Raw genomic sequence first — 8,055 nt, 5'->3', positions numbered from 1 at the left:
AACCCCCGCGGGGGGGGGGGGGGCGCACCAGGCACTGGGGGTGTCCCGGGGGAACGGGGCTGGGGAACCCGTGCGGGGGGGGGGGGGCGGACCAGGCACTGGGGGTGTCCCGGGGAACGGGGCCGGGGAACCCCTGCGGGGGGGAGGGGGCGCACCGGGCACTGGGGGTGTCCCTGGGGAACGGGGCCGGGGAACCCCCGCAGGGGGGGGAGGGGGGCGACCAGGCACTGGGGGTGTCCCGGGGGAACGGGGCCGGGGAACCTTCTGCGGGGGGGAGGGGGGCGCACCAGGCACTGGGGGTGTCCCTGGGGAACGGGGCCGGGGAACCCCCGCGGGGGGGAGGGGGGCGCACCAGGCACTGGGGGTGTCCCTGGGGAACGGGGCCGGGGAACCCCCGCAGGGGGGGGAGGGGTCAGACCAGGCACTGGGGGTGTCCCGGGGAACGGGGCCGGGGAACCCCCGCGGGGGGGGAGGGGTCAGACCAGGCACTGGGGGTGTCCCGGGGAACGGGGCCGGGGAACCCCCGCGGGGGGCTGGGGAGCGGAGGCTGGGGGAGCCCCTGGGACTGGGGGGGCCAGGTGGGTGCTCCTGGGGGGCCAGGCAGCGTGGACAGTCCCAGGGACAGCGGGGGGGGGTGTTGAGGTGGCACTTGGGGGCGGCTAACGACCTTGAGCCCCCCGGCATGGGGACAGCGGGGCCCAGAGGCAGGAGCATGGGCCTGGCAACCCTTCCCCTGGGAGCTGGGATGCGCCAGGGCGGGGGGGGGGAGGCAGCCCCCCTTAGCAACCTCCCCTTGCTCCTGTCCCCTCCATACCCACAGGGCGGACGAGCCACCTGGGAGCAATGGCCTAAAGGAGGGATGGAGCTTGTCCTGGGGACTCCCCTATGCTGACCCCCCTCCCCCCCGTCCCATTCCTCACCCCTCTGCCGCCACCACTCCCCCACCCTGGGGGCAGATGGGAGCCGGCCCCCCCTTGTGGGGAAAGGCCCCAGGCCCTTAGCCAGCTCCCTCCTCGCAAAGAGAGTTTCTGGCACCCAAATCCCTTCGCTACCCCCGTGTTCTGCTTTGATCCTCTTCCGCCTCTGCCCAGGTGGAAACCGTGGCCATGGAAGAGGCCCACGCCCAGGCCCAGCCCGATGCAGCGCAACGTGGAGAGATCCTCAGGGGCTCAAGTGGATCAGAAGGTAGGGGGGCCTCTGTGGCTCATGAGGGCCTGTTCTTCCCCCGGAGCAGCCCCATCCCTTGGGGTAACACCGCTTGTCCTCCCCCTGCAGGTGAGGAAATTGGTGCCATTCCAGCTGGTCAGGGATTAGAAGAAAATCCCCATCAGCTGGGCAGCTAAGATGCCTGCTGGATGGTCACGGAGTTCGGGCTGGGGGTCCACAGTCCCCTTCAGGTTAGCAGAGGGGCTCCCTGAGGCCACTTCTGTTCCCCACTCAGTCTGAACCCAGGTCTCTGAAGCAGCAGGGGCAGGATTCAGCACGGTGCTTTTCACACTGCACGTGCCACATCTATGAGCTTTTCTATAGTCACTGCCTTGCGCTCCCTTCTCAGAGCTGGTGATAGAACCCAGGAGTCCTGACTCCCAGCCACCCCTGCCCTAACCACTGGACCCCACTCCCCTCCCCAAGCTGCAGATGGAACCCAGGAGTCCTGATTTCCCTGTCACCGGCAAGCAGGGCCGTCCGTAGGATTTATGTATCAGAGGGGTAGCCGTGTTAGTCTGGTTCTGTAGAAGCAGCAAAGAATCCTGTGGCACCTTATAGACTAACAGACGTTTTGCAGCATGAGCTTTCGTGGGTGAATACCCACTTCTTCGGATGCAAGACATCCACAAAAGCTCATGCTGCAAAACGTCTGTTAGTCTATAAGGTGCCACAGGATTCTTTGCTGCTTCTTAGGATTTATGGTGCCCTAGGTGGGATTATTAAACTGGTGCCCCTGTGCCTGTCTTGCTCTTAGCGGACAAGCATCTGCTGAAATGCCAGTGAAATTCGGCGGCATTTCAGCGGCGACGCCTCTGGATGACGCTGCCTGCCACTGATAAGCAGCGTCATCCAGAGGCGTTGCCGCTGAAATGCCGCCAAATTTTGGTGGCATTTTGGCGGATGCTTGTCCACCACCACGGTCCTTCGTCTGGTGCCCGCCAGACGAAAAAGGTTGGGGACCACTGCTGTAGGTTCTTGCACTTTGTCATTAGTTGCTCTTGTTTTCCTATTTCGTTGAATTTAGTCCTGCTCAGCCCGCTACCAGCTAGTGACTGGAACCCCAGGCCGACAGCGGGTTGAGTGGCTCAGCCAGGGTATCAGCTGCTGGCCTGCTCAGCCCGCTGCCAGCTTGGGGTTCCTTGGGGGGTCCCCAGGCCAGCAGTGGGTGCTGAGTGGGGCCGGTGGCCGGGACCCCGGGTGGCAATGGGGCAGCAGCTGGAACCCTGGAGCAGCGGCAGGCTGAGCCGCTCAGCCCACCGCCGCATGCCATAAAAAATCAGCTCGCGGGTCACCTTTGGCACATGTGCCGTAGGTTGCCGCCCCCTGCTCCATACACTAGTAAGGAGAGGAGCGTATTACCGCTGCTGGAGGGCTCTATTGAGCAGTAACAGGCTAGAGGAAAGTCAGGCAACATTTTTTGTCTCTCTGATGAAAACTGGCCACTCCCTGCCCCATACCAGACGTGTCACAAATAATTGTCAACAACTTAATTTTCTGGCTTTGGTTAAGATATTGATTTGTAAAAAGAAAAGATTGAAATTGGATTCAGGATTGTTTGCAAGCATTTTTGGCAACCAAAGTTGTGAAATGACAGTCGAAATGGCAACGCAGCCCTGCTTGCGTGCTTGGCTCACCCCCCAGCCTGCTGGGCCAACAGCTGCAGTAGAGGAGGCGATAGGTGGAAAACTGCAGGACCCCAAAATCCACCTCTTGGGGTGCAGAGTGGCAACAGCAGCAGCAAACCCTCCGGTCCAATCACACGCCAATGGGCACCACCGCCAGCCCAACGGACCATGGTGAAGTTAGCACAGCATCTGACCTCAGGGACGGGGCACCCATGGAGCCACAGCAGCTCATCCTGCCCTGTGCAGCTCCCCCCGGATGAGCTGGATCGCTGCCAGCCCGGGGGAGAGGCGCTCCCCAGATAGGGTGACCAGATCCAGATGTCCTGATTTTATAGGGCCAGTCCCGATATTTGGGGCTTTATCTTATATAGGTACCAATTACCCCCACCTAGGGTGACCAGACAGCAAGTGTGAAAAACCGGGATGGGGGTGGGGGGGAATAGGAGCCTATATAAGAAAAAGACCCAAAAATCGGGAGTCGGGACATCTGGTCCCCCTACAGGTGAGCTCCTTCCCCCACCCCTTCCCAGAGACCCCAGCAGCCCATCCCCTCCCTCAGCCCGTGCTGCATTCATCTCTCGCTTGGACCCAGCAGCCTGCTCTGACATGCTCCACTGCTTCCCATCTGTCCGGTGCGGTGCCCCCAGACCTAGTGGTGCCCTAGGCGGCTGCCAGTTCTGCCTATGGCTAAGGATGGCCCTGCCAGAGACCCGACTTGATCCCCATGGTGCAGGTTATGGGAGCCCCGGGAGGGGGGTGGGGGTGTCTGATGAGCAGTTGAATGTCCCTGGGACAGTCACTCGGAAGTTACAACTCCAGACCCCTGGGTTCCATTTCCGGTTGTGCGGCTGGCCCAGCGGGGTTAGAGGGGCCCTGTCCTGCCAGCAGGGGGTGCTAGGAGCCATCAGAATGGCTGTAACAGGGTCCCCCTCTCCCCCCTTGTGGATATTCTGAAGAATCCCATCAAGGACTACAAAGAGCTCTACTCCGAGATCGTTAACCGAGCCAGCAGGACCCTCCAGCGGGTCACACTCTTCTGGGACAGTGCCGGGCGCTGGGGGGTGCCGTGCTGCGGGGCGCCGGTCAGTGCCGGGCGCTGGGGGGTGCCGTGCTGCGGGGCGCCGGTCAGTGCCGGGCGCTGGGGGGCGCCGTGCTGCGGGGTGCCGGGCGCTGGGGGGGCGCCGTGCTGCGGGGCGCCGGTCAGTGCCGGCGCGCTGGGGGCGCCGTGCTGCGGGGCGCCGGTCAGTGCCGGGCGCTGGGGGGGCGCCGTGCTGCGGGGCGCCGGTCAGTGCCGGGCGCTGGGGGGGGCGCCGTGCTGCGGGGCCCCGGTCAGTGCCGGGCGCGAGGGGGCGCCGTGCTGCGGGGTGCCGGTGAGTGCTGGGCGCTAGGGGGCGCCGTGCTGCGGGGCGCCGGTCAGTGCCGGGCGCTGGGGGGCGCCGTGCTGCGGGGTGCCGGGCGCTAGGGGGCACCGTGCTGCGGGGTGCCGGTCAGTGCCGGGCACTAGGGGGCACCGTGCTGCGGGGCGCCGGTCAGTGCTGGGCGCTAGGGGGCGCCGTGCTGCGGGGTGCCAGGCACTAGGGGGCACCGTGCTGCGGGGTGCCGGTCAGTGCCGGGCACTAGGGGGCACCGTGCTGCGGGGCGCCGGTCAGTGCTGGGCGCTAGGGGGCACCGTGCTGCGGGGCGCCGGTCAGTGCTGGGCGCTAGGGGGCGCCGTGCTGCGGGGCGCCGGTCAGTGCTGGGCGCTAGGGGGCGCCGTGCTGCGGGGTGCCGGGCGCTAGGGGGCGCTGTGCTGCGGGGTGCCGGGCGCTGGGGGGCGCCGTGCTGCGGGGCACCGGTCAGTGCCGGGCGCTAGGGGGCGCCGTGCTGCGGGGTGCCGGTTAGTGCTGGGCGCTAGGGGGCGCCGTGCTGCGGGGCGCCGGTCAGTGCCGGGCGCTGGGGGGCGCCGTGCTGCGGGGTGCCGGGCGCTAGGGGGCACCGTGCTGCGGGGTGCCGGTCAGTGCCGGGCACTAGGGGGCACCGTGCTGCGGGGCGCCGGTCAGTGCTGGGCGCTAGGGGGCGCCGTGCTGCGGGGTGCCAGGCACTAGGGGGCACCGTGCTGCGGGGTGCCGGTCAGTGCCGGGCACTAGGGGGCACCGTGCTGCGGGGCGCCGGTCAGTGCTGGGCGCTAGGGGGCACCGTGCTGCGGGGCGCCGGTCAGTGCTGGGCGCTAGGGGGCGCCGTGCTGCGGGGCGCCGGTCAGTGCTGGGCGCTAGGGGGCGCCGTGCTGCGGGGTGCCGGGCGCTAGGGGGCGCGGCGCCGCGGGGTGCCGGGCGCTGGGGGGCGCCGTGCTGCGGGGCACCGGTCAGTGCCGGGCGCTAGGGGGCGCCGTGCTGCAGGGTGCTGGGCGCTGGGGGGGCGCCGTGCTGCGGGGTGCCAGGCGCTAAGGGGCACCGTGCTGCGGGGTGCCGGTCAGTGCCAGGCGCTGGGGGGGCGCCGTGCTGCGGGGCGCTGGGCGCTAGGGGGTGCCGTGCTGCGGGGTGCCGGTCAGTGCCGGGCGCTAGGGGGCTCTGTGCTGTGGGGTGCCAGGCACTAGGGGGCACCGTGCTGCGGGGCGCCGGTCAGTGCCGGGGGCTAGGGGGCGCCGTGCTGCGGGGTGCCGGTCAGTGCCGGGCGCTAGGGGGCGCCGTGCTGTGGGGCGCCGGGCGCTAGGGGGCGCCGTGCTGCAGGGTGCCGGGCGCTAGGGGGCGCTGTGCTGCGGGGCGCCGGGCGCTAGGGGGCCCCGTGCTGCGGGGCGCCGGTCAGTGCCGGGCGCTAGGGGGCGCCGTGCTGCAGGGTGCCGGGCGCTAGGGGGTGCCGTGCTGTGGGGCGCCGGGCGCTAGGGGGCGCCGTGCTGCGGGGCGCCGTGCTGCAGGGTGCCGGGCGCTAGGGGGCGCCGTGCTGCAGGGTGCCGGTCAGTGCCGGGCGCTAGGGGGCGCCGTGCTGCAGGGTGCCAGGCGCTAGGGGGCGCCGTGCTGTGGGGCGCCGGGCGCTAGGGGGCGCCGTGCTGCGGGGTGCCAGTCAGTGCAGGGCGCTAGGGGGTGCCGTGCTGCGGGGCGCCGGTCAGTGCCGGGCACTAGGGGGCACCGTGCTGCGGGGCGCCGGTCAGTGCTGGGCGCTAGGGGGCGCCGTGCTGCGGGGCGCCGGTCAGTGCTGGGCGCTAGGGGGCGCCGTGCTGCGGGGTGCCGGGCGCTAGGGGGCGCTGTGCTGCGGGGTGCCGGGCGCTGGGGGGCGCCGTGCTGCGGGGCACCGGTCAGTGCCGGGCGCTAGGGGGCGCCGTGCTGCAGGGTGCTGGGCGCTGGGGGGCGCTGTGCTGCGGGGTGCCAGGCGCTAGGGGGCACCGTGCTGCGGGGTGCCGGTCAGTGCCAGGCGCTGGGGGGCGCCGTGCTGCGGGGCGCTGGGCGCTAGGGGGCGCCGTGCTGCGGGGTGCCGGTCAGTGCCGGGCGCTAGGGGGCTCTGTGCTGTGGGGTGCCAGGCACTAGGGGGCACCGTGCTGCGGGGCGCCGGTCAGTGCCGGGGGCTAGGGGGCGCCGTGCTGCGGGGTGCCAGTCAGTGCCGGGCGCTAGGGGGCGCCGTGCTGTGGGGCGCCAGGCGCTAGGGGGCGCCGTGCTGCAGGGTGCCGGGCGCTAGGGGGCGCTGTGCTGCGGGGCGCCGGGCGCTAGGGGGCCCCGTGCTGCGGGGCGCTGGTCAGTGCCGGGAGCGAGGGGGCGACGTGCTTGCGGGTGCCGGGCGGTCGGGGGCGCGGGGCTTGGGGGCGCCGGGCGCTAGGGGGCCCCGAGCTGGGGGGCGCCGTGCTGCAGGGTGCCGGGCGCTAGGGGGCGCCGTGCTGCCGGGTGCCGGTCAGTGCCGGGAGCTTGGGGGCACCGGGCGCTAGGGGGCGCCGGGCTGCCGGGTGCCGGGCGCTGGGGGGCGCCGTGCTGCAGGGTGCCGGGCGCTAGGGGGCGCCGTGCTGTGGGGCGCCGGGCGCGCGGGGGCGCCGTGCTGCGGGGTGCCTGTCAGTGCTGGGCGCTAGGGGGCGCCGTGCTGCGGGGTGCCGGTCAGTGCAGGGCGCTAGGGGGTGCCGTGCTGCGGGGCGCCGGGCGCTAGGGGGCGCTGTGCTGCGGGGCGCCGGTCAGTGCCGGGCGCTAGGGGGCGCCGTGCTGCAGGGTGCCGGGCGCTAGGGGGCGCCGGGCTGTGGGGTGCCGGGCGCTAGGGGGCGCTGTGCTGTGGGGCGCCGGGCGCTAGGGGGCGCCGTGCTGCATGAGGGACCGTCTTTCAACCGAGCGACCTTTAAGCAGAGTTCGGACCCGTTGTGTTTGCACTGGGGGGCTGGGTCAGTCTTGGCTACGTTCTGGTGTAGCCCGGGGCCGGCAGCCTTTCAGCAGTGCTGGGCCGAGTCTTCACCCACTCCCTGGATGTCAGGTCTCGCGGGCCGGTCAGCCATGTTCACGTTCTTTCTACAAGTCTCTAATAGAGAACTAAACTCTTGGTGTATGTAAAGTAAATAAGGTTTTTTTTAAATGTTTACAAAGCTTCATTTAAAATTAAATAAAATGCGGAGCCCCCCAGACCAGTGGCCAGGCCCCAGGCAGTGTGAGCGCCACTGAACACCAGCTCGCGTGCCGCCTTCGGCGCCCGTGCCATGGGCTGCCTACCCCTGGAGTAGCCCTTTCCTCTTGCCACTCCCCTCCTAATGCCAGGAAGAGAACCCAGGCGTCCTGGTTCCCAGCCCCCTTGTTCTAACCATTAAACGTCACTTACCTCTTTGTCAGGGGTGGAACCCAGGAGCCCTGACTCCCAGCCCGCCTTGCTCTAGCCCCAGCTGTCACTCCCCTCCCACCGTCCAGGAGAGACCCTTGGACCGGCCCAGCGTCCCGTCCTCTGACCGTGGCCAGTGCCAGGTGCCCCCGCGGGAACGAACAGGACAGGGCGATTATGGAGCGACCCGTCCCCTGGCGCCCATTCGCGGCTTCTGGCAAACAGAGGCCAGGGCCACCATCCCCGCCCAGCCTGGCTAGTAGCCACTGGAAGAGAGAACTCAGGAGTCCTGCCTCTCTGCACCCCCTGCTCTAACCCCACTCCCCACCCCAAGCCTCTGCGCCGTTACCCCCCACCACCACCACACAGGTGGAGCTGGACACCAAGCATCACATCTACTCCTGGTCAGCAACCTGCCGCGCCTGGACAGGAGACCCTGAACCAGGGAGGGGCCGGCTGGCTGTCACAG

The sequence above is a fragment of the Mauremys mutica genome, unplaced genomic scaffold (assembly GCF_020497125.1).
Source record: "Mauremys mutica isolate MM-2020 ecotype Southern unplaced genomic scaffold, ASM2049712v1 000298F_np12_obj, whole genome shotgun sequence".
Taxonomy (NCBI): domain Eukaryota; kingdom Metazoa; phylum Chordata; order Testudines; family Geoemydidae; genus Mauremys; species Mauremys mutica.
This window is presented reverse-complemented; position numbering follows the sequence as displayed.